Consider the following 6,766-nt stretch of genomic DNA (forward strand, 5'->3'; position numbering starts at 1 on the left):
CGCAAGTTCAACTAGTACGGATTTTCTATAATTTTCTAACAATTTTCTAAGTTTTTCATTTCATGGAAAAATTAATTCTAAGATCACGTAAGCCACCGGGGACGAGAATGGCGCGAGCTCCAGCGAGGACGAGCGAGGCGTGATTTTGATGAACTAATTTAACTTTTGTTTATCCAAACATATATGCAAATCATCATGTGATTTTGAGCTAAAAATGACATATAAAATCATAATAAAGTCCAACATATAAAGTTACACATGCATCTACATCGCAAAATGAGATAAGCTACTGATAAAACATAAGAGGATTAAGTTTGTTACCTCCAAAATCGAAGAGCAATACCAATGGAGGGGGAGAGTGCAAGAACAACAGCAAGCTGAAGAACAGAGGCAGTGAGTTTGAATAATGGAATGGCTCGGGCTCGGGGAGGAATAAATGAGCTGAATTATAGGCCGGGATAATTAGTCCCGGTTAGGGGTCCAAACCGGGACTAAAGATTAATCTTTATTCCCGGGGCATCACCCAAACCGGGACTAAAAGCTTTAGTCCCGGTTGGTATTACCAACCGGGACTAAAGGTAAACCTTTAGTCCCGGGGGCAAAAAATGCTGAGGCTAATGCTAAATTGGGACATCGTTCTAAAGTCTGTTCTCTAGTAGTGAAGGTACGTTGTCATAGTAATCGTGGTTGATTTAGTACCAGCATTTAGTATTTACTAACATCTGGCGCCATTCTGAAGGCAAATGACCAGACTTATCGATGGTTTCAGGATCATGACGCACTAGAAGAAGCTATGGGTGGACAGTACGTTCTTTGTTTCTTCTTTAGTTTCATTTCGTTAAACAAGAGTTTGCTTTATTGCTTTATTTCAGCACTTTCGAACAAAAAGTAAGAACACTCATACTACTATTTGCAGATGGTACCTCTTCCCAACAGTTGAAGGAAACAGCAATACCTTGCAGCCCATTTGTTTAATTAGGGACGAGCAGAGGTCACTGTCTCTTGGGTATGTCTAAGTAGCAATTTCAGATCTTCTCTAATTGCACTCAGTCAAGGCTTTATGCAACAAAACAAATGAATTTTCTTTTGCAGAAGCCGGTCAGATCCTAATGACTCAGCTTCTTCCCTCTACATGCTCGTCGCCTTGCTATCTGAAGCCTCTACATATAACGACTCCTGACAAAAAATGGCGACCTGTTTAAATAATTCAAAAATACTATTTAATGTCTGTATATTATGTCGTTATCTCTAGTACACTTAGAAATTGTCTACTTCCGTTCTGTGTCATGTGACTAACTATGTGCCTCTCTATTTGAACACTTCTTAAATCAGTTCTGCGGCAAATGATATATCTATGTATATATTTGGGTATCACTTTTACCTCATCTGCAGACCATGAACCAAACTTTTGTCTGTATATACTTGGCTACAGCTTTTATCTAATTTCCAGTCTATGAACTAAACATATATTTCCTATGTATAGCAGTCATATTCTCTCTTTTCATTGCAGTCTGGTGATTACCGTAAACTAAACTGATGGACACCAGTTCTATGAAGAAGATATTTGAAGATCTGATGATTTTTTTCCTTATTTTTTTATGTCAACTTTTCCTTTTTTATTGTACCGTTTGTAGACACACAGCTACCAGTACCAAAAATCTACAGTATAGATGTAATATACACCTCTCTTATTGCTCCTATTATTACCATTATATATAGAACATGTTTTTTATGTCTTCAAAATCTTTCCTGTGCCCACCGACGCGCGCGAGGGCGCGCGCCTTGCACTAGTACACAACAAGGACGGCAATGCTTGGCGAGCTGGGACCGACGTGAACAGAACACAGCAGTGCCAGTGCGTGCGGCTAGCTTCGCCAGTGGCCACTAGTCGTAGCCTAGTTGGCTAGCTGCATATATTTCCTGCCATGTCAGACATGCATTATGCTACAAAACGACCACAAGCTGCGGTTCTATTGCACTGTGCGGGGGCACGTACTACAGCCAGAGCGTACTTGCCATATATGCATGCAGTGCAGTGTCCACCCGTGTCCCGTCCCACGCATTGCCGGCCGGCCAGTGGCCACGGCACATTCTTCCTTCGATGGAGGAACTGGACAACTGGTGCTGGCAATCGTCTTCATGGTGCTCGAGGTAAAAGGCTTCTAGCTCCGCACGTACGAGCCGGCCGGACCGACGTCGGATCGGAGTATCTGGAAATCAGCGTCAGCAAGCAAGCTGCCATCTGCTGCATCTTCCCTGTTCCTCTGCTTTCAGTGCATTCTGATATATGATGATCGATATCCTTCCATTCATCCATTGGTGCTTTTCAGACAGTTGGTGTTGGTTTCCACCCTCCACTGCCTGGTACGGCAGGCTGTGTAGATAGACATTGTTCTTTTACGCTGGAACTGGTGCAACGGCCAGCGGCCGGCACCATGCGGTATCGCGAGCAGACCAATGCAACTGGGTTCCCCCGTTGCCGGATCATGCATGTCAGTGCGGCGGTGACAACCAGGCCGTTGACAGGTGGGCCTGAAACAATGAAAAGATCGATCAAGCTACAGCCATTGCATGCAGCCAAGCCATAGGCAATAGCTAGCAGCGATACAGTGAAACGTCACCAGAAAAACGGCATTGCATTCTTGCGCCAAAACATCGGCGCCTCGGCGGACTCCACCAGTACACGTCGTCCACCTAGCCGCTATGCACGAGTACTGCTCGAAATGGAAGGCCCTTTACTCCTCGCACATCGCAGGACATCTGCATTCATCTGCACTGCAGGGCCCTAGCTATTAGTAGTAGTCCTTTGCTATCCTCGTCACACACAGGTCGGCCTCCATCACAAACCATCAATTCCATGCAACGACTACTTGAATTAAGGGCGCGTTTAGATGCAAAATTTTTTAGGTTTTAGCTACTGTAGCACTTTTGTTTGTATTTGGCAATTAGTGTCTAATTATGGACTAATTAGGTTCGAAAGTTTCGTCTCGCGATTTCTTACCCAACTGTGCAATTAGTTTTTTTTTCGTCTATATTTAGTACTCCATGCATGTGCCGCAAGATTTGATGTGATGGATACTGCGCAAAAAAATTTGGGAAGTAAACAGTCCCTAAAAGAGCTCGCATGCATTGGAGTGCTGCTGCCCCTGCAATGCCAGTGCAACCCTCGAAGCAGCTAGCAGGCCGCCCTATCCACTGCCGCCGTAGCATACGGCGCGTTGTATTGCACACACACGCAGACACACTGCGATGCAAAGCTTTTTTTTGTTGTGCAGCAGGGCTCCATCTATCCACTGGTATTAGCCTGGATTGTTTGTCTCGTGTACAAGTGTAAAACCACTGGTCTGGTATTAACCTGGTGTAGATAAGTAGCTGTAGTTACATTGTATTTTGTTCTGTAGCTTGGCACGCCGTACACCCCCGGGTGAACATGTGCCTGTCCGACATCGCAGGTATCCCTAGGGGCCTTTTTCCGTGTCGTCGTCGGGTAATATATATAAGGCCACCATGAGCATGGGGAAGACGACATGCATTTTGGTGTACGTAGATCTGAGATGCCCTCTTTACACAAACAGTGACACTGGGACAGGCACGCACACAGCACTGCCATGGCATTGTTCGGAGAACAAAACAAAGCATATATATAGGTGTCTCTGTTCCTGGCTGTCCGGGGCCGGCACACAGACACAGTACTATTGTGTGTCTGTGTGTGGTGAGAGCGCGTGGTTTGTCATTTGTGGAGAGCCTGTTTGACGACTGTGAGGTGAGAGTGAGCGAGACCGACCCCAAGAAAAAAAAATATTACCAAGGGGAGGTACTCGATCTAGCTATGTGTTGATGTTACTCAGGTGATGATACATACATGTCTTGCGTTTGCCTTGTTGCGAATGGTCCAAATAAAGCGATAATAAGCGAGTACGGAGTACGTACGTACTCCAACCACTAGTAGAGAACAGACAGTTGATCCTCGGTCAAAATGGGCTCTAGTCCTGGAATTTTTTTGCGCCCGGGACTAGAAATACCTTTAGTCCCGGTTGGAGGATCCAACCGGGACTAAAGGTCCCTGCCCAACGGCTACTGCGCCAGACAGAGGTGGCAGGGACCTTTAGTCCCGGTTGGAACCACCAACCGGAACTAAAGGTATACTTTTACTCCCGGTTGGTGGCTCCAACCGGGAGTAAAGGTCTACTCCCGGGCCGTGGCTGCGCCCGGGGTTGGAAAGTTACCTTTAGTCCCGGTTGGATCCACCAACCGGGACTAAATGTTCTCCCTTTATAAATCGGCCGTCTCCTCCTTCCTCCCCGAGCCCGAGCTCAACACATTTTGAAGCTCACTGCAGTAGTGTTCTTGCTTCCTCCCTCCCTCCATTGTTCCTCCATCCATTCTTTCGTCGATTTCTTCGATTCCTCCGTCGATTCTTCAGTTGTAAAGGTTACCAATCTCATACTCTCATTTTTCACCATTTTCTTATGCCATTTTGTTCACTATATATATTTATGGTTCTTTATTGTGGTTTTTTTCATTTGTAAGCAATTTGAGCTCAAAATCACTTCAAGCTTGCATATTTATATGAAAGAAGGTTAAAGTATATATAAATATAAACTTAGAAAATAGTTAGAAAATTATAGCAAATCCGTACTAGTTGAACTTGCGGACCGTGTTCAGCTCGGCGAGCATGTTCTTTGCCGAGCGGTAGCGGACGTCAAGGAGGAGCTTTGATTCTACGAGGGAGAGCGACAACGGTCGTGGAAGACCATGTTCCCTTCCTCGTAGAATCGGAGCTCTTCCTTGACCAAGTACGGTGCCGTCCGGTGGAGAAATGCTCGCCGAGATGATCACGTAAGCAAGGTCAGCTAGTACGGATGGTTATTTATTCACATGTCCCGATATCGTCGCAGTAGTCTGTCAATCACCGTACCTAAACGTAGTATATATAAATAAAAACTTAGAAAATAGTTAGAAAATTATAGAAAAGCCGTACTAGTTGAACTTGCGGACCGTGTTCAGCTCGGCAAGCATGTTCTCTGTCGAGCGGTAACGGACATCAAGGAGGAGCTTTGATTCTACGAGGGAGAGCGACAACGGTCATGGAAGACCGTGTTCCCTTCCTCGTAGAATCGGAGCTCTTCCTTGACCAAGTACGGTGCCGTCCGGTGGAGAAATGCTCGCCGAGATGATCACGTAAGCAAGTTCAACTAGTACGGATGGTTATTTATTCACATGTCCCGATATCGTCGCAGTAGTCTGTCAATCACCGTACTTTTTATTTTAACTTTTTATGAAATGAAAAACTTAGAAAATAGTTAGAAAATTATAGAAAATCCGTACTAGTTGAACTAGCGGACCGTGTTCATTTCGGCGAGCATGTTCTCTACCGAGCGGTAACGGACGTCAAGGAGGAGCTTTGATTCTACGAGGGAGAGCGGCAACGGTCGTGGAAGACCGTGTTCCCTTCCTCGTAGAATTGGAGCTCTTCTATGGCCAAGTACGGTGCCGTCCGGTGGAGAAATGCTCGCCGAGATGATCACGTAAGCAAGGTCAACTAGTACGGATGGTTATTTATTCACACGTCCCGATATCGTCGTAGTAGTCTGTTATGTGTGTACACTCCCATTCTTCTGTTAATTTACGGAAATATCATGTGAATTACTTACCTACCGCAGTAAAAGACGAGAACACAATGACCATTAAAAATATCATTGTTTAGAGATCTAGATAATTTTATAGTTTGTTAATTTTATTTGTTTATAAAAGGAGAAATTTATAGTGTATTAAAAAATAAGTATAGAGAGTAGATGGCAACTGCTTCCGGGTCCTCGGCCTCTCATGGATTTCCAAAGCGACTTAGGCCGGGCCTTCCTCTCATTCCATGCGGCAAGTGTCGTGATGAGACGAAGATTGTGATGGAGTACCGAGTGAAGAAGGAGGGTCCCAACAAGGATCGTATCTTCTACAAGTGTCCGGATCGCAATGTGAGTTATTTTATCGTATTTAATGATTATGGTTAGTTTATACCTATTTTCATGATGGTTGCGATTAAAGTTCTAATTTTTTGTTTTAATTTCAGTGGGATGGCAGTGGACGATGTTCAGGCTTCTACTGGGAGGAAGAGTATGTTGAACTCGTGCAAAAATATCTTGCACAACAGGCAGATACGGCGGCTAATGAGGCAGTGATCTAGCCGAAGAAGCCCAAAGATGTTGCACAATCGGGGGATCTGTCTGTTTTAGTTGAGATTGGTCGCGAAATCCTTGTGCTCCTGAAATGTATTCTAGCTTTAGTTCTTTTAGTGGTAGTTGGGATTGTCTACATTTTAGCGATGCTTTCATAAATTTATATCTTTTGTGGTGGCACGCATGTTGTATAAATAATTAATTATGATCTAGGTTTTAATATGATATTTATGTCATGTAATGCAGATGAGCCGTCATTGGATGTATAATGCTGATCGCCGCTCCCAAGAGTTCATTGACGGCGTGCATTCTTTGTTACGTGCGGCCGAGGCAAACAAACGCGACGGTTTCATGTGCTACCCATGTGCCATATGTAAGAATACGGTGGAATATCCTTACTCAAGGACTCTTTATTCACACTTGTTCAAGTCGGGTTTCATGCCAAACTATATTTGTTGGACAAAGCACGGAGAAACCGGTGTTGTAATGGAAGAAGGTGAAGAAGAATAATGGGACGACAATGATATTATTCTTGATGGTGCGTGCTTCAATGATACTGCAATGGGAGAAGCTGAAGAAGAGGTAGCCGCAGA

General features: G+C 44.5%; 1 long non-coding RNA gene across 1 annotated transcript; it reads left to right on the plus strand.

Moving 5' to 3' along the window:
* Nucleotides 1–667: 667 nt before the first annotated feature.
* Nucleotides 668–1,276, plus strand: LOC136464691 (uncharacterized). The gene is made up of 3 exons (XR_010761245.1): nucleotides 668–804; nucleotides 917–1,006; nucleotides 1,093–1,276. It is a non-coding gene; the product is annotated as an uncharacterized lncRNA (long non-coding RNA).
* Nucleotides 1,277–6,766: the final 5,490 nt, after the last annotated feature.

This window comes from Miscanthus floridulus, chromosome 7 (assembly GCF_019320115.1).
Source record: "Miscanthus floridulus cultivar M001 chromosome 7, ASM1932011v1, whole genome shotgun sequence".
NCBI lineage: Eukaryota > Viridiplantae > Streptophyta > Magnoliopsida > Poales > Poaceae > Miscanthus > Miscanthus floridulus.